At 41.8% G+C, this 20,788-nt stretch overlaps 1 long non-coding RNA gene across 1 annotated transcript in view; it reads left to right on the forward strand.

Annotated features, from left to right (window-relative positions):
* LOC140134099 (uncharacterized) overlaps positions 1-20,788 on the forward strand; it is a 39,566-nt gene that overhangs the window by 9,938 nt on the left and 8,840 nt on the right. The window contains exon 2 of the long non-coding RNA XR_011856090.1: positions 16,759-16,857. This is a non-coding gene — a long non-coding RNA (uncharacterized lncRNA). The remainder of the gene's footprint in view (positions 1-16,758; positions 16,858-20,788) is intronic.

Consider the following 20,788-nt stretch of genomic DNA (forward strand, 5'->3'; position numbering starts at 1 on the left):
GAGCGGGCAGTTGGAGGCGGCGCTGCGCTGCCCTGAGAGTGGCAGCATCTGTGCTGGACTTCCTGAAATGCGCACAGATGTGGCCCACCTTCGTGAGCAAATCAGACAGATTGGGGTATGTCTTGAGGAAACGCTGAACTATGAGATTTAACACATGGGCCAGCATTGGCACATGTGTCAGTCTGCCGAGTTGCAGAGCTGCCACCAGGTTACGGCCGTTGTCACACACAACCATGCCTGGCTTCAGGTTCAGCGGTGCCAGCCACAGATCAGTCTGCGCCGTGATGCCCTGTAATAACTCTTGGGCGGTGTGCCTTTTATCGCCTAGGCTCAGCAGTTTGAGCACCGCCTGCTGTCGCTTAGCGATGGCACTGCTGCTGTGCCTAGAGCTACCGACTGATGGCGCCATGCCCATGGATGGTAATTCAGAGGAGGAGGTGGAGGAGGGGTGGGAGGAGGAGAAGGCATAGTAGGCCTTTGAGACCTGGACCGAGGTAGGCCCCGCAATCCTCGGCGTCGGCAGTATATGACCAGCCCCAGGGTCAGACTCGGTCCCAGCCTCCACCAAGTTAACCCAATGTGCCGTCAGCGATATATAGTGGCTCTGCCCGGCAGCACTCGTCCACGTGTCCGTGGTCAGGTGGACCTTGTCAGAAACGATGTTCTCTGACATGTGCTTGTGCAGGGCTGGGACTGCACATTGGGAAAAGTAGTGGCGGCTGGGGACCGAATACCGAGGGGCGGCCGCCGCCATGAGGTTTCGAAAGGCCTCGGTCTCTACCAGCCTATAGGGCAGCATCTCCAGGCTAAGCAACTTGGAGATGTGGACGTTGAGGGCTTGGGCGTGTGGGTGGGTTGCGCTATACCTCCTTCTGCGCTCCAGCGTCTGGGGTATGGAGAGCTGAACACTGGTGGATGCTGTGGAGGATCGTGGAGGCGAAGATGGGGTTTTCGCACGGGAGGTGTTTGGGCCGGGGTCCTGGGCAGGGGGCTGACTAGCAGATGACACAGGGGAAGGAGCAGTGGTGTGCCCGGCCGGAGGTGAACGGGCTTGGTGCCATTGAGTGGGGTGTTTAGCATTCAGATGCCTGCGCATACTGGTGGTAGTTAAGCTAGTAGTGGTGGAACCCCTGCTGATCCTGGTTTGGCAAAGGTTGCACACCACAGTCCGTCGGTCATCCGGTGTTTCTTTAAAGAACCTCCAGACTTCTGAAAATCTAGCCCTCGCCACGGGAGCTTGACTACGGGCAACATTTGGCGCTGATGCACCAGCTCCGGCCCTGCCTCTCCGTCTGGCCCCACCACTGCCTCTTCCAACCTGTTCTGCTATAGGACTCGCCTCCGTCTCAGAAGCACTGTGTTCACCCGGCCTATCAACCCAGCTTGGGTCTGTCACCTCATCATCCTCCGATCCCTCAGTCTGCTCCCCCCTCGGACTTCCTGCCCTGACAACAACTTCACCACTGTCTGACAACCGTGTCTCCTCATCGTCCGACACCTCTTTACACACTTCTTCCACTACGTGAATAATGTCATCATCACCCACAGACTGCGACTGGTGGAAAACCTGGGCATCGGAAAATAGCTCAGCAGCAGCAGGACAAGTGGTTTGTGACTGTGGGAAGGGTCCAGAAAACCGTTCCTCAGAGTATGCCGGTTCAAATGCCAAATTTTGGTGGGAGGGGGCAGACTGGGGGGAAGGAGGCTGAGGTGAAGGAGCTGGAGGAGTGCCGATTTCGGTGACATGGGTGGACTGCGTGGAAGACTGACTGGTGGACAAATGGCTAGAAGCATTGTCCGCAATCCACGACATCACCTCTTCGCACTGTTCTGGCCTCAACAGTGCTCTACCACGAGTCCCAGTAACTTGAGACATGATGAACCTAGGGAGTGTACCTCTGCAGCGTTCCCCTGCTCCCCAATCAGCAGGTGGTGTCTCACCCCGCCCAGGACCACGGCCTCTGACCCCTGCAGTAGTTGGACGCCCACGTCCACGCCCTCATCCTCTACCCCTAGCCCTCGGGTTAAACATTACAATTAAAGTGTAAACTTGAAAAAAAAAAATTTTTGTGTTTATTTTTTTTAAGTTTTTTATTTTTTTTAACAAAACGATGCTATCCTATTGCTATGGCTAGTTTCTAACCTACACTGACAGCACACAACTGGATTTTGTGCTTTGCAAGATGAGTTTGAGCTATAAAATGAAATAAAGGTAAAAAAAAAAAAAAATCAGCAGACTCTGCCTAATTCTACTCAAACCCCTAATAAATTGTCCCACTTTGGTGTTGGAGGTGGATATGCGTGTCACTAAGAGCTAAACACAACGGTCGCAGGTCTCCCAGCAAATTCCTCACAGTATGGTACTAGCTGCACTACTAGTGCCAGCAAGGCCAGCCACAAGCAAACAAAAAAAAGGGAAATATAACGCTATTGTAGGCCTAAGTAAGCCATTGGGGTTCTCCTATGGCTATTTTGTAGCCTACAATGAGAGCACACTGCTTTGCAAGAGGAGTTTGAGCTATAAAATGAAATACAGCTAAAAAAAAAAAATCAGCAGACTCTGCCTAATTCTACTCAAACCCCTAATAAATTGTCCCACTTCGGTGTTGGAGGTGGATATGCGTGTCACTAAGAGCTAAACACAACGGTCGCAGGTCTCCCAGCAAATTCCTCACAGTATGGTACTAGCTGCACTACTAGTGCCAGCAAGTCCAGCCACAAGCAAACAAAAAAAAGGGAAATATAACGCTATTGTAGGCCTAAGTAAGCCGTTGGGGTTCTCCTATGGCTATTTTGTAGCCTACAATGAGAGCACACTGCTTTGCAAGAGGAGTTTGAGCTATAAAATGAAATACAGCTAAAAAAAAAAAAAATCAGAAGACTCTGCCTAATTCTACTCAAACCCCTAATAAATTGTCCCACTTTGGTGTTTGAGGTGGATATGTGTGTCACTAAGAGCTAAACACAACGGTAGCAAGTCCCCCTGCAAATTCCTCACAATATGGTACTAGCTGCACTACTAATGCCAGCAAGCCCAGCCACAAGCAAACAAAAAAAAGTAAAATAAAACGTTATTGTAGCCCTAAGAAGGGCTGTTGGGTTCTTGTAGAATCACTCCTGCCTAACACTATTCTAATAGAACACCCTAACGCTTTCCCTGACCAGCAGCAGCTCTCTCCCTAGCGGCATCCAGACAGAGAATGACGCGAGCAGCGCGGGCAGGGGCTAGTCTATTCCAGGGTCACCTTATCTGGCCAGCCAACCACTGCTATCGACGTGTAAGGGTACCACGTCATGCTGGGTGGAGTGCAGAGTCTCCTGGCTTGTGATTGGCTCTGTTTCTGGCCGCCAAAAAGCAAAACGGCGGGAGATGCCATTTTCTCGAGCGGGCGAAGTATGTTCGCTCATCTCTAATAAACATCTTTTTGTCAAAAATTTAAAATTATGCATTGAGCCTCCATTTTGTTTTGTTTCATGTTCGATGCCTGAACGCTTAACAAACTTATACAGCATAAAAGGAAAGAGATACAGCACTGAGCAATTAAAAGTAGTCTTCTTTATTTCATCTCAAGGTTAAAAAATTGTTACATCATTGGGCAAGGATGAGGTATAGGCATGGGGTTTCAGGTAACAGTCATTTCACGCTGTCCATGCTTTTTCTAGCCTCTTGTTTGTGACATCCTCACCTGCCTACTAATGAAGCAGGTGATACGTCACAGCCTTGGTAACCAGGTAAACAATTATGCTAATCGGCACTCAGAGTAAGACTCTTCCATAAAAGCAAAAGATTAAAATAGCAATTCAATACTTTGTGACTGTCATATAAAGTGTGTCTTGTGCTGCCTGTAGATAGCACTGACTTTTATCGTTGCTATATTGGCATTAACCATTTAGGACCGTATGTGCAAAAAAAATTACTAAGAAGCAGATTTATTGGTCGCGATTTCAGGAGAGCTCACTGAATTGCAAATTTTGTTATTTATTGCAAAGTTTGTGTACCGTCTTTTATAAAAATACTCCAAAATCATTTCTGTTGTTCAGACCCAAAGGGCCAATCGCATTAGTTCTTAGAATCCAGAATGTCTCTTTTCTGAGGAGGGTTTTGTGTTGATCTCCCCCATTTGGGGGGTATCGATAAATGTTCTAACCCCAATAACCTTAAAACTGAAACATCCCCTTGATGCACTTTCTTCATATGTTGTATGAGTCTCGGGGCTTGGGGCTTTTTCCTATATAAAAATGGCCGCAGGAGCAAAAAATTACAAAGACAACAAATTGCAATTTACATGTAAAAAACAGCTGTACCTTCATCTCTACTGCTCCTATATTAATAAACTTTGGTTTTCTATTTTGCTGGCAGAAAGTGCAAAATTGCCATCGGTATAATTTTTTTAAGCCAACTATTGTTTGTGGAGCTAGTCTACTTCTAACTACTATATTCTTAACACTTCTGCTTTTTCTAAAGGATATTAAAGGTGGAGATCTTATAAGGTCTCTTAGAAGCGGATCTTCCTTCAACATATGCCAATTCTTTTGTATTTTTGACTTTATCCTTTTGGCTGCAGGACTGTAATTAAATTAAACACATAACTTTTCATGGGATCTTTTTATCTCTCCTGCTTCCTGACTACAAATGTACAGCTACGAATAGTTTCCTGCATCATGAAAGTTGTCATACCCAACTTGTCAAAATGGCCGTACTATACAGTCAATTTGTAAGGTTAAGATACATAGTAGATGATTTGAAGCTCAGATTGCTTAAAAGAGGGTACCCATCAAATGTGCTGAATGAGGCTCTGCAAAGAGCAACTTTGGATAGAAAAGGATTATTGCAGTCAAGAAGCGATAAAAAAGTCAAAAGTCAAGAAGTCAAGAGAGATAAAAAAGGATGCCAAGAAAAGGTTGATTTGTAAAATGCTACAGAATTTGATGGTGCTATATAAATAAAGATTATTTTTATTAAGATTTGTGTTTACCTTTTGTTAGGTAGAAAGGATAAAGTCGATTACGCAAAAGAATTGGAATATGTTAAAGAAGACCTGCTTCTAAGAGAGCTCATAGGAACTTATAGGAACCTCGTAGTTAGAAGCAAACTACCTCCACAAAACCATAATTTTCTTTAAAAAAATTATACAAATGGGCAACTTTGCCTGTGGCCAATGCACATTCTGCCAGCAAAATATAAAAACAAAGTTAATGAATATAGGAGCAGCAGAAATGAAGGTACGCCAGTTTTTTTTTCCATGCAATTTGCAATTTGTTTTTACATGTAAATTGCAATTTTGTATGTAATTTTTTACCCCTGGAGCCATTTTTATACAGGAAAGACAATCGGACCTCCATATGTTAGGTTTAGCGAGCATTGTTACTTGATGAAAAGTGGCAAAGGAGCCCCGAGGCTCATATGAACATATGAAGAAAGTACATCAAGGGGATGTTTCAGTTTTAAGGTTATTGGGGTTAGAGCATGTATCGATCCCCCGAATGGGGGAGATCAACACAAAACCCTATTCAGAAAAGAGGCATGCTGGATTATAAGAACTAATGCCCTTTGGGGTTGAACGACAGAAATTATTTGATACAAGTGGATTCTAGCTTCTAATGCTGATGGAAGCATAGCACCACTGCTGTTTGATCATATGTCTGGTCAGTCCCGATAATGCCTTAGTAAGAAAAAATAGGAGAGTATAGGACAGTGGTGGCGAACCTATGGCACGCGTGCCAGAGAGGGCACGCAGAGCCCTCTCTGCTGGCACGCATGCCATCATCCTCCACCGTGTGCAGAGGCCCGCAGGTCCACAGTTTAGAAGAACAGCATCTGCACCTTGCGCTCAGATACAGAGCAGGCAGGTCACACTGCACGGGTAGATGCAGTTCTTCTAAACTGAGGACCTGCGGGCCCCTCAGATGCAGCCCACAGCCGGGTGCAGGATGTCTGTGCTCCTGTCAGAGGAGCACTGTTCTAATAGAAGTTCCCAGTGCAGCGCTGGGAGCAGGAAGCAGCATGGAGAGCTTGTACCTCCCCCTCCTACTAGGAGACCTGAAGTGGAGCGGGACAGAGAGAGAGGGGGAGGGGGATGCTGTGACCCGGAACATCCAGAGGCTGCTGTGTGCCTTCTTCATAGATAACTGTAAGTTGTACAGTGTCTAAAATTTGTTTATACAGTTCATATACATATATACCTGTGCTATGCATATATGTGTGTGTATTTGTGACATTTACACACATATGCATAACACAGATATATAATATGTCTTTGTTATGCACTTGTGTGTGTTTATGTCTGTGTTATGTGTATATAAGTATATGTATGTGTCTGTATCTGTGCTGTGCATATTTGTGTGTATATGTGTATATATATGTGCCATGCATACTGTATATATGCGTGCACTGTATATGTCTGTGTTATGCATATTGTATATATGTGTGCACTGTATATGTCTGTGTTATGCATACTGTATATATGTGTGCACTGTATATGTCTGTGTTATGCATACTGTATATATGTGGGCACTGTATATGTCTGTGTTATGCATACTGTATATATGTGTGCACTGTATATGTCTGTGTTATGCATACTGTATATATGTGTACTGTATATGTCTGTGTTATGCATACTGTATATATGTGTGCACTGTATATGTCTGTGTTATGCATACTGTATATATGTGTGCACTGTATATGTCTGTGTTATGCATACTGTATATATGTGTGCACTGTATATGTCTGTGTTATGCATACTGTATATATGTGTGCACTGTATATGTCTGTGTTATGCATACTGTATATATGTGGGCACTGTATATGTCTGTGTTATGCATACTGTATATATGTGTGCACTGTATATGTCTGTGTTATGCATACTGTATATATGTGTGTACTGTATATGTCTGTGTTATGCATACTGTATATATATGTGTACTGTATATGTCTGTGTTATGCATATTATATATATGTGTGCACTGTATATGTCTGTGTTATGCATACTGTATATATGTGTACTGTATATGTCTGTGTTATGCATACTGTATATATGTGTGTACTGTATATGTCTGTGTTATGCATACTGTATATGTGTGCACTGTATATGTCTGTGTTATGCATACTGTATATGTGTGCACTGTATATGTCTGTGTTATGCATACTGTATATATATGTGTACTGTATGTCTGTGTTATGCATACTGTATATATATGTGTACTGTATGTCTGTGTTATGCATACTGTATATATGTGTGTACTGTATATGTCTGTGTTATGCATACTGTATATATGTGTGTACTGTATATGTCTGTGTTATGCATACTGTATATATGTGCACTGTATATGTCTGTGTTATGCATACTGTATACAGGTGTGCACTGTATATGTCTGTGTTATGCATACTGTATATATGTGTGCACTGTATATGTCTGTGTTATGCATACTGTATATATGTGCACTGTATATGTCTGTGTTATGCATACTGTATACAGGTGTGCACTGTATATGTCTGTGTTATGCATACTGTATATATGTGCACTGTATATGTCTGTGTTATGCATACTGTATACAGGTGTGCACTGTATATGTGTTATGCATACTAATAGTGGTGGTAAACATGTGGCAGTATTATTTGGCCCTTACGTAGGTTATATTGCTCTAAATTACCATGTTGGCACTTTGTGGTAGATAAGTGGGTTTTGGCTTGCAGTTTGGGCACTCGATCGCTAAAAGGTTCGCCATCACTGGTATAGGATAAGGCTCTATTGGACTCTTATCGGAAAACTCTGTATCAAAAAATTGGCTTAGCATACAAGGATTTTTCAAGTGCGGACACAGAAAAAATGCATTTGCTGTAACTATTCATCACCTAGTAAAAACATTTGTTCTGCGCGCACAACAAACATATAACATTTCCAGCTACATAAATTGCAATACATATTATGTGATATATATATATGATTCCCTGTAGAGAATGCGATCTTCAATATATAGGATGCACCACCTGTTCCTTAAAAGTTAGACGCCTTCACTTACTAGCTGCTAGCAAAAAAGATGCAATAAATATAAATATATATATATATATATATATATGTATTACAGCATTTTCTAATATCCATGATGGTGACTGTTCCAATTTGTCAGTTGTGGCAGTGGAGAAGGTAAAATGTCCAACTAGGGGTGGAGATCACAGAAGGAAGCTCTTAAAAGGGTATTCCAGGAATCAGAATAATTCCTATACAAATGGGTAATTGAAATATAAGCTAATATGTAATTAGTTGTTATTTAAAATTTTGCCCCCCTTAGCAGAAGATGCTGTGGACATAGACTGTAATAGAGAATTAAAATGCTACTGGCCCTTCAATCAGTCCGTTGATATCCTCCATGTGGAGGAGACACAGGACAGAAGATGGCTCATGTCTACATCACATATCCTGCACCTGCCTGGACAGGTCATGTGATCATCACTATTTATGGCTGTAGTCAGTTGGTTGCAGTGCATCCAGTATGGGCAGTGTTGTGGTGAGACGTCATCTCAGTGAGGTATTGACAGTTAGATATCATTACCATGGTAACTGAGCAATAAAGTATGTTAGATCATCACTGGGAGCAGAGCGTGAGAGGTAGGAGGAGTTACTGAGAACTAAAGCATCTTGGGATGTGTAGTTTCCAATGGTGGCCATCTTGGAGATAACTCTGGCCATAAAATTTTGTGAATCATAAAATAAAATTATTTAATACCCATTTTGTGACTAATGACATTGAGTTTTGTTATAATCAGTTATCATAATATATATCATCATGGGTTTTTGTATCAGACGTTCATATTCCCGGAATACCCCTTTAAACAGAGAAACCTTATGGATCGCTTCAGACCCGAGTCCTGGGAAGTCTCAATAAAAGACAGGATGTCATTTATCATTATTAATTTTGCTACTGTATTATCACCAAGCTTGCTTTTTGTTTTATTTTATTTCATTGTATCATATTGCTATGTTCTTAAAAAACTTTAGAATGAGAGATTGAAGTGTTCACATACGAAACATATCTCCATACTTGAACTTTATATGTACAATTGATTTTAAAGTTTCTAAATAAATGTGATTTTTTTTTATTCTATGTGGATTCCGTTGAAGCTGGATTTGTCTGTCCATTTGTCTATTGGACTTTGGTTAACAAACTTAACAAGGGCTGTTTTGAATAGTTTGAGGGGTGAAATATATGTGGTACTTTGTGGGCAGTTTCTAAAGTAGAACTTTTAAAACCCCTATAAATAATACTAGGCCTCTAAAATTATTGAATTTTCATGAAAATCTGGAAAATTGCTGATTGCTTTGTAAGCCTCCTAACATCCTAATAAAATAAAATAACATCAACATAAAGAAGACATATGGTTAATGTTACTTAGTAACCTATTTGGGGAGACTAACTGCATTACGAACATAACATTTTAAAATTTTCCATAAATAAATGCTAACCATTTCAATCAAAATATACCACTATAGTGAAGTACAACATGACCCTGAGATACAACAGCCTCCTCCCCTACTTTGCAAGTGTCAACTTCCATCACAAACGGACTGTAGAAACTGTGTCTAACTTTTGCAATTCATATTGTCAGGCTGAGAAGACACTGAATTTTATCTGTTTTTTCAGTAGGCAGTCTGAACAATGCTTTTATTGGTGTTCTCACATTTTCAGAGCTCTGCTCCTCTCACTTGGAACATACATCATACTCTGTGTCATATCTTGTGTGTGCTGTCCTCCATTGCTGGATAAAAGTATTATATTAGCTTAAGTGTACGTACTTCATTTGGCTTTCTCTGTATTTCTGGTATCTGACATTTGGCATTTGTAGTTTACTATCTCTCCTATCTATGACTTTGAGCCTGATTAGTTATCTCTGTTGTGACCTGGATTGTCGACCTCCCCTTTGTGTTACTTCTTACATGTCCACACTTTGGCACAGGAAGGGACACAGTTTGTGGTTGTCCTATATCGGCTAGGATACACAGAGGCAAGCATGTAGGGCTGAAGGGTATCTGGAGTTTTAGGGTTCACTGACCTGTCCATTATCCCTTAGTCTAGTGCCCCTATTATACAGATGATTCAAGTCAGGTTGGTTAAAAACTGGAGCATTGATGAAGCATTTCTTAAGTTGCAGAAATGCCCATTTTGCTTCTGGGTTCCAAGTGGTCAAATCAGCATATTTCTTAATAAGACCCTTCAATGGCTTAGCTAAAACAGAAAATGTGTTAATAAATTTATGGTAGCAATTGGAAATACCCAAAAAACATTGATGAGCTTTGAGGTTAGTAGTGAGTTTAACACTACTGACATTTCTGACAATTTCTGATCAATTTCTGATCAATATTAAGCTGGTCCACAGGAGGAATCAATAAAGTTAGCGGCAGACCTGGGATTTAACAGGGTTCAGAAAGTTGCCCTATTTACTGCAATACAGAAACAGGGAATTCTTGAAGCAGTGTTCTCTCCTGGCCTTAGCATCCAAAGCCCCTAGTTGCATGGGTTCTTGTTCACAGGTAGAAGGAGGAGGGACATATTTCTTAGAAGAGTGAGAAGCTTAAGCTTACATTCAATTAAGACTTCCAGGGCCATGGTCTATTCTAAGGAATTGGGGTCAGGATGACTAAACCATATATATTTAAAGAGGACCTTTCACCACCTCACACGTGTGGAGATTAGCATACTATTCTGTAGGGAATGCTACACAGATTCAGGGGCACTTTGAAAATTCTTTCAAGTCCCTATAGTTGGGGAGATCAGTACTGGTATCTGATCATTATAATATGTGCTGTCAGAGAGCTGGAGCTTGTGGCATGCATTATGCTAATCATCTCTCGTACTGTCCAATCAGTGGTACTTGTAAAACGCAAATGCAATGTAAACGCCATGTAAATGCAAAAGGAGAATTATTCCCACCATTATTTTGGTTTCCATTAGTCCACCATGATGGCCCCAACTGGAGGATGACCCTTGACTTCTGTAGGGACAGGAAGCAGAGAGGTTAAATGCCCCTCCCCCGCATCCACAAATCCATCCAAATAACTATACCGGCTGTGGATGCAACACATTTATTGTATGTTATAGTCACACACAGTTACAACAGGTTAAATAATAACAATACTAAGACTATTCTGGTCTTATAAAGAAAAAGGGTGACGGTAAAATATATGGGCCGTCATGGTGGACTAATGGAAACCGAATAAACGGTGAGAATAATTCTCCTTTTCCTTGGCGTCCCCAATGACGGCCCCAACTGGAGATGTACCAGATAACGAGTACTTCTAGGGGGAGACAACTGCTTGCAAGACCTTCCTACGGAAGGCCTAGTCCCTAGCACTTTGGACATCTAATCTATAGTGTCTAGCGAACGTTAACTGGCTAGACCAGGTAGCTGCTTTGCAGACATCTACTAGAGAGGCCCCACGTTTTTCAGCCCATGAGGCTGCCACCCCCCTGGTTGAGTGGGCCCTCACAGTCCCTGGAATGTCCATATTTTCGGCATAACATGCCTCTTTAATGATAGTTCGGATCCAACAGGCAATAGAGGCCTTGGAAGCTCTTTTCTCCTTCTTCAACATGTACTGCAGGAGGATCTTGTCGTCCTTTCTCCAAGGTTTAGAGATGTCCAGGTAATGGAGAAGACATCTCCTCACATCCAGAGTATGCCATGCTGACTCCTTACTGTTCTTTGGTTTCTGGTAAAAGGAAGGTAACACAATTTCTTGATTACGATGAAAACTGGAAGACACCTTGGGTGTGAAGGTCTTATCTAGAGTTAGAATTACTCTGTCTTTCAGAATTCTAAGATAGGGCTTTCTGAGGGAGAGTGTCTGAATCTCCCCTAGCCGTCTAGCTGAGGTTATGGTTATAAGGAAGGTCAGTTTAAGGGTTAGGTCCCTAAGGTTAGTACTCTCTAAGGGCTCAAATGGAGGCCCCATCAGATGATTCAACACCAGAGACAGATCCCAGGTTGGGATGTTTTGTCTCAAGGGAGGTCTTAGCCTGAAGGTAGCTTTTACGAACCTCTGGATCCACTTGTGCTCAGCCAGGGAGGTATCAAAGAAAGCACTAAGGGCAGACACCTGGACCTTGAGCGAACTTCTCTTCAGTCCTTTATCAAATCCTGCTTGCAGGAAGTCCAGTATCTGTGAGATTTTAGGGGACAACTGATTAGGAGGAATCGAGCCACAAAAAGATATGAATTTCATCCATATTCTGGAGTAAATTCTTTGAGTTACCACCTTACGACTGGCTTTCATTGTAGTGATTACCTTGTCTGATAGTCCCTGGGCTATTAGTATCTTCCTTTCAGGATCCATGCAGAGAGCTGGAGGGCCTGCGGATTGGGATAAAGTACTGGACCCTGGAACAGGAGATCGGGACGAGGCGGTAGCAGGAATGGATCTGGCAGTGCCATCTTCTTTAGCCAAGGAAACCAGTTCCTCTTTGACCACAAAGGAACAACGAGGATAACTTCCGCCTGGTCTTCTCGGATTTTTTTATATGACTCGGGTCACGAGAGGTATTGGGGGAAAAGCTTACAGTGACGGCCCCCTCCAAGACTGGCTGAATGCATCCCTTTGGCTGAAGGGAACTGTGGGTTCCAGAGAGAAGAAACACGGGAGCTTTGCGTTCTTGCTGGAGGCAAACAGGTCTATTGATGTTTGTCCCCACCTCTTTACTAACTGATGGAAGATGTCCTTGTTCAGACACCACTCGTTCTGATTGATTTTTCTCCGACTGAGGAAGTCTGCCGCCTGATTTTCTTCTCCCTTTAGGTGAATGGAGGAGAGGGATTGAAGATTGTCCTCTGCCTAGGCAAAGATCTTTCTTGAGAGCCCTAGGAGATCTGGATTTTTGGTTCCCCCTTGGTGGCGTAAGTATGCCACCGTAGTGACGTTGTCTGAGAATATCCTGACATGTATCAAACTCCAATGAATCCCTGACCGTAGCTCCTTCAGAGTCTGAAGCGGGGTCTGAAGACGAGTCTATTATCATTTTTGAGGTGGCTCCTGGGGCGTAAAGGCAGCCAAGAATGATGAAACGGATGATCAGATTTCCTCCTGGATAAAACTACACATCTCATCCATGAATGAGGCCCTCTCCTCACAAAGCAAATTGTCCAGGCATTTCTTGCACACAGGCCTCCTATAAGCACTCGGCAGTTTTTCAAAACACATATTGTATTTTTTGTGAGCCGTTTTCTTTCTCTCTGAGGAGGATTGTTCCTTAGAATGACCTTTTTCCTTTTCTTTGAGTCAAGCTCAATTAAGGAAGTGCTATAAATGGAACATATGGGTGACCCACCACCCTATCCCTTTAACCCCTACTCACAGGAGGTGGGGATATGAGGTCCAAACCTGAGGCCTCCAAATTGCAGGGTTTCATGTTCCCAGTAGAGGGATTACAGTAACCAGCCAGCCTAGAATGTAACAATAACAACTGAAGGCCTGGAGTTCAGTGTTGCAATGGTTAAAAGGACAGGATTTTACCTGGTATGGGTAAGCCAGAAGAGATCCACCAGGGTCTATAATGTAAATGTAGCCAGTGTCAGAATACACAAATTACGGATGTGTATAGCGCACGTAAATGCAAGGCAGACCAACCTGAATAACGCCAGAAACCCTGATCTCGGAAGCAGGCAGGTTAGGTGTATGCTCCGTTGTGAAGATTAGACCTCAGATCAACGCGGTTACTACGCTAGAGCCATTTAAACTTACCGCCCCGCGATCCTGCTCCCGGGTCGCTCCTAGGCACCAGGAGCTGTGGGCAGAGCCGGAGACAGGCACAGTTCTGGAGGGCAGAGGAAAGGGCTGTGACCCGATCGAGGCCCTGAACTGAGTGGGGTAAGGGACAGATCCCGCGCCTCGGTGCTCCCCCCTCACTGTCCCAACTAACGGGAAGCGAGGAGAGAATTTTTCTCTCTACTCCCTGCCCTGTATAGGGACAGGAAGCTACTGGAGTGTGGATGCGGGGGAGGGGCATTTAACCTCTCTGCTTCCTGTCCCTACAGAGGTCAAGGGTCATCCTCCAGTTGGGGCCGTCACGGGGGACCTCATAAAAAGTGCATAAAAATGATCAAGAAGTAACATTTACCCAGACATTGTACCGAGAAAAAGTACAGCTTGTCCCACAAATAATAATATCTAAAACAGCTCTGTAAACAAAAAAATCTAAAGGTTCTGCCCCTTGTTACATGGCGATACAAAAACAAGCCAATTTCTCATTCTGCAAAACAAGTTGTCGCTGTAATTGTGATGACCCATAGAATAAAGAGAACACATTATTTTTATGGTATGGTGCTAAAAACCATAAACAAGAATTAATGATTTTTTTAACCACCACCGAGGAAGAGTTAATAAAATCTGATTATTAGCTATTGAAAAACCCGTAAATGATGTAGATGAAAAGTGAATCTCATCCACAAAAAAAGAATCCCCCATATGTCGAAATTGCAAAAAAATAAACATTTTATAGCCTGTAAAATGTGACAATGCAGATCTGCTCTGAATGGCCCTCCTTCCGTTCTATGCCCAGCCATGTGCCCATACAGCACATATGGGGCATTCTCATACTTGGGAGAAATTGGGTATAAAACTTTGGAGTTTTTTGTCATTTAATACTTTTGTGACAGTTTAATTTTTGGCCAAAATTAAAGGAAACCTACCACTTGTAGTGGCAGGTTTCCGATGGCAATACCGGGCACCAGCTCAGGGTGAGCTGGTGCCGGAGCTTATTTTAGTTAGTGTTTTAAACCGCGGTATCGAGGGAAATAGAGATGTAGAAAAAGGGACGGCACTCACCAGTATGCTGATGAAATCCATATCTTCTTTATTTTGGTAATGACAACCAGTACTCACGTATAGGACATACAAGGGGGAGAGGGAAAGCGTAATGCTCACAAGAAGGCAACGGCCGTTTTGCGCAATTCGTTCTTCTTCCGGTCTCCATACACAGTGATTAAAACATTGAGGGGGATTTTACTAACAGGTAAGGTGCAACGCACTTGTGAATTATGTCACATGCCATCTCATAGGTAATGCCATACGTCAAACACTAATCCAATCACAAATAGCGTATCTAATATCAGGCAAGACTCACCCTGGTCCATAGTGGCTCCACTTGCAACCTGGTTTTGTCTCCAATAAGTGAGTGAAACCTCCTAAGCGTACTTTCTACCAATCCGGAAGAAACCCCACGTGGGGTACATCACCTTATGGTCCGGGACTGAAGAAGTGGTAGGCTGGCTTTTGGGACCAAGTGGGAGATACGAAGCCTATACAATGTATAATTCTGTTACTTTGTGTAGGCATGATTTAAGGCAACTCGGTGTGCATTTTATTATTCCCTGGTTAGACACATCTCCCCCTAATCCATTAAAAACACAAAAGAGGGGGAAAAAATATACTTTATATAGACCGCTAATTTTAACACAATAAAACTGGAAAAATCTATTGACTTGAGTATACGCCGAGGGTGGGAAATGCATTGGTCACAGCCCGCATTATATAGCCAGCCAGCCCCCTGTAGTATATGGCATGCCAGCCCAGTAGTATATAGCCTGCCAGCCCCCTGTAGTATATAGCCTGCTATTCCCCTGTAGTATATAACCTGCTATACCCCTGTAGTATATAGCCTGTCATCCCCCTGTAGTATATAGCCTGCCAGCCCCCTGTAGTATATAGCCTGCCAGCCCCCTGTAGTATATAGCATGCCTGCCCACCCGTAGTATATAGCCTGCCTGCCCACCTGTAGTATATAGTCACTAGCCCCCTGTTGTCTATAGCTTGCCAGCCCCTGTAGTCTTTATCCTGCCAGTACCTGTAGTCTATAGCATGCCAGTCCCCTGTAGTATATAGCCAGCCCGAAAAAAAATAAACTCTGTACTCACCATTCCGACGGCTTGGCAGCTCCTCTTCTATCTTCATGTTTCCAACAGTTCCTCTTCTATCTCCATGTTCTCGGGGGGTCCGTGACAGCGCCTCTTCTTTCTTCAGGCCGGCTCCAGGTCCGCGACAGCTCCGTGCTCTCTGGTATTATTGATATGTTTTACCCTTAGGTATTGCCCAGGTGGAATTGCTCTTTACCAGAGAGGGATTTGAGAAACAAGCAGGAGAATTAAAAGAGGGGTTAATGAGAAGAGGTTATCCTGAAAAATTAATAGACAAAGCATATGACAAAGTAAAAACCAAAAGTCAGGAGGACGGGACAAGAGAAGTTCTCTTTTACTTTTGATTTATCTCCCATGGCAGATTTTGTTGATAAAGCATTAAGAGATAATTGGCACCTAATAGAAAATGACCTCGCTACAGTAGACAATGGAAACCCACTTGTCAGTTTCCAAAGAGGTAAAACAAGGTAATAGGTCTGAATTAGTCAGAAGTTTGTGTAATTCTAAAAAGAACAGTAACTGGTTATATTAAAGCCCGTTTACAGGGAACTTTAGATGTGCTCGGTGCAGGTGTTGTCCACATAATTCAGGTGCAAAGATAGTTGAGTTGAACCTTAAAATTTGCCCGAATAGAGGTTGTACAAATTCCTGAAAAAGGAGGGGATAGGCAGCGAAACTTTTACAGGCAGAGAATAAATGGATTTTTCGCTCTAATGCTATGGGACCAGTGGGCTTAAACGACAAAATAGACTTTGGAATCTTTCTATAGCATCTTTCAATTCATATCCAGGTGTATAAATATCTCTGGTATTGTAAATAATCATGCATTGTATAATCTGTGATTTTTTTTCATTTAGGTGTATATATTGATTAGATTGGTGAACACTGCGCTCCGGAGGTTTCACCCACTTATTGGAGACGAAACCGGGTTGCAGGTGGAGCGACTTTGGACCAGGGTGAGTCTTAGCCAATATTAGATATGCTATATGAGATTGGTTTAGTTACAAGTGTGTGACGTATGGCATTACCTATGAGATGGCATGTGACTTAATTCACAGGTGTGTTGCATCTTACCTGTTAGTATAAAAATCCCCCCCCCCCCAATGTTTTAATCACTGTGTACAGAGGCCTGAAAGTTGCGCAAAATGGCCGTTGCCTTCTTGTGACCATTACGCCCTTGCTCCCTCCCTTGTATGTCCAATACGTGAGTAATGTTTGTCATTACCAAAATAAAGAAGATATGGATTTCAACAGGATAGTGGTGAGTGCCATCCATTTAGTTACGTCTCTATTTCCACAGGTAAGGTATTGTGCTATCTCTGGTCATGAGCACCTGAAACCCTGACTTTTACAACACCTCATTTTATAGTTTCCTCTGGATGTAACATATTTTCACCTCTTTATGCATATTGGCGATTGGTAGTGCCGTTATCGTCTGTTGATGCTCTGAATGAAATAAGACACTGTTTAGACTAGTGCAGGACAGAATGCCAACTTAGTACAAAATCACAGTCAGCAGCAAATGTATGTACTTTATGAGCAGAGGATGGTACTGAAGGCTGAACCTCATATGTTACAAAACCTTTATGTTGCTTCATTTTTGATGCATTAAAACAATTACCTCTGCTTTTAAGAATATAGATTTGTAAGGTCATAAGTACTACAAACCATGCTTTATTGAACATGGTATGCTTCTGAAATTTCAGCAGCCCATAAAAACATAATCTCAACTGGATGAAATAAAAATAAACTGAAGTCTAAAGCTGAATCATGCTTTTTGGCTTCAGGCACAATTCAGAGCCAAGACTTCTTTTTCTTGATCTAATGAAATGTGTTGGACCATGCAAAATATATGCTGCTTACTCCACATCAATAATTACTGAATTCCAAAATTTTATGAATATTATTCATGAGTACAAAGCATGAAGAAAGAGAGCTGCCACATAAAAAAAAAATAATAAATAATTACAGTAAGTGCTATGAGAGTGTGCAGAATTAGAATTTTTTCACAGCTGGTCAGTAGAATATACAGATGAATACATACAAGGAAGTTGTACACCCTTTTCAAGCATGAACAATTAATAACTAAGAATATGCAAACAAAATGAAAATTTCCATTCTTGTGATTTGCAATAAACAATAGTTGTTATGTGCTAATGAAATATAGAGGATATTTCCTTTGGTGCGGATTAATAAGGAGGGGGGGGGGACTGTCAGCACATTCCTGCTTACCTAAAAGCAGGCTCCATGGTACTGTAACCCCTTCCACAAGCCATATCTTTTTGATTTGTCTGTAATTGTCCATGATTTGTCACAAAGTCAGATATAGTGGCACCATTTAATACTCTGTGCCATGTACTGGGAAGCTGGAAAAAAAATTCCAAATGCAGTGAAATGGGCTCAAAAACGCACTTGTGACAATTTTGTATGGGCTTTCTTATTACAACTTCACTGTACGGTCCAGATGACACATTCCTTTTGTTATATGGGTCAGTACGATCAGGGACGGCGCTATGGGAAGGCAAAGTGGGCAATTGCCCAGGGCCCCTGAAAGAGGAGAATCTTTTCTTTCTTGTATTTTGTATTTAGGTGCCATGGATCCAAAGATATTCAGGTTTAAAGTGAGAATATCAGGTGCCATTTTTAAATATAAAAATCACTCCTGATGGCAGTATCTCAGTTTTCCTGACACTTAGAAACACAAAATTTAGATTCATATAAAACACGAGATTCTCTGAGGTTCTATGTCTCACAGAGCCAGAGATATAGCCCCCTGAAGTGTGCACCCCACTCAATATTCTTAGCAGTCAGCTACAGGAGAATTAGCTGGACACAGGAGCTGCTGCACCTCACAGATAATGTAAATATTCACTTTATAAGTTACTACATTTTGAGAAGGGATAATCTCAACTAATATTCATGTTTTTAACTCTTCTCTATCTAAGAACACACTTTCTCTCTTATTGCCTTTTATTTCGTGATAGTGGGGTTTTTTTTGCAAAAATTGACTGATACGATGAACATTTGATCCTCTTCGCCTAATGTCACTACATATTAACACCGCAACCCAGAACATGTCCATAAAGTTATAACACCAAAAACACTCACATGTTCTGGAATAAAGCTTTTATTTCACACCATCCTCTATTATTTGTACTATACGTATGTTATGACGTTCTCACTAAAATTCTTAGGAACCATGGAGGGTTCTGTTATTGTGCGGTTTATACATTGGCGCACATCTAAAATTTGATTTAAAAAAAAAAGTGACTTTTGTTATTTCATTAGCTTGGTTTATGGATATATAAACCTTTGATGCATATTTTGGTGAATATACACACGTGGGGTCTGTATGATATCCAGACATCCTGCTGTTTTAGGAAAGTATATTTTCTTCATATAAGCATTCTGGATTTGTACATATTTTAGGAAATTTTGAATGTTAATTGCCAAATGCTTCGCATGGTTGTCTGCTTTCAAAATTATATAGGTTTTATGGCGCCTTTACTTTTTATTCTGTTTTATTGCTATATTTTGCAGGTTGTGACTTTCTTAAAATTTCTTGCTGAAAAGCAGATATCTAGTTATTACAGTTTTAGTGATAATATGTGGATTTATTTATGTGAACATATCAATATGGGATATTTGTGAACTCTACATGTGTCCATCTATTACATTTAGGATATGTGAAGGTAAATGTTTTCTGTTTGGAGCACATTTTTTGCCATCAAAGTCAAATTTTAGGTATTTTTCATAAAATGTTTCAGTTTAAATCAAAATTGCATGAAGGTGCCTATGTCTATAAACTCTTTAATGCAATTTTGAAAATGGGGCAAGTGTCTGCTTTCAAAAAATGTGTGGTTTGTTGGGTTTACTTTAATTCTTTTTGCTGTAATTTCGATTTTATTTTTAAAATTCTAAAAATTTCTGTGGTCAATAACGCGACAAAATATCCAGAAATGCCCGGCAATGAAATGGTTAATTCCCCTTGGTTAAAAACTCTTATCATCTATCTCCTGTTTATATATTTATCATCTATCTGTCTAGTTATCTATTTCCTATAATCTGACCATTTATAGATCTGCTTTTCAATCTTCTATTTTTCTTCTACTGTATTTATCTCTCATATCTATTTACTGGATAAATCATCTACTTTATAGTTCGGCATCTAGAAATCTATATCATCTTTCATATTTATCTTCCATCATAATAATTATAATTAATAATTCTTTATTTATATAGGGCACACAGATTACCCAGCGCTACACAGAGCTTGCCAGATCAGTCCCTGTCCCCATGGGGCTCACAATCTAGTCAACCTACCAGTAATAATTTTGGATTGTGGGAGGAAACCCATGCAAACACAGAGAGAACATACATATCTTTACAGATGGTGACCAGCGCTGCAAGGCTGCAGTGCTAACTACTGAGCCTCCGTGCCACCCATTAATCTTCCTATCATCTATCTATCTCCTATAATATTCTCCCATATTACAGATTGCTTTACTATACTAAAGGAGCCTCTTACTGAGCGTGACTGGTCATAAAATAGTTTTATTTTGGGGTCCCACTTTTAGTTTTGCCCAGGGCTCCACTTTGTCTAGGACTAGCCCTCAGAACGATTATGGAGATACCAAAACTAAATAATTTGGTTATGTCTTAACCCCTTAATGACTGCCGTATTGGCTTTTTACGGCGGTCATTAAGGGTACTTCTTCTGACGCGATGCCTTTCTACGATGGCGCGTCGGAAGAAGATTTCTGGACATCGGGATCCTGCAAGGACCGGTGTCGGGCTGTGATATCACAGCCCAGACCCGACACTAACACCCGGGATCGGAAAAACTCCGATCCCGGGTGTTTAACCCCTTACACGCCGCGGTCAAGC

This window comes from Engystomops pustulosus, chromosome 5 (genome assembly GCF_040894005.1).
Source record: "Engystomops pustulosus chromosome 5, aEngPut4.maternal, whole genome shotgun sequence".
In the NCBI taxonomy this organism is placed as follows: domain Eukaryota; kingdom Metazoa; phylum Chordata; class Amphibia; order Anura; family Leptodactylidae; genus Engystomops; species Engystomops pustulosus.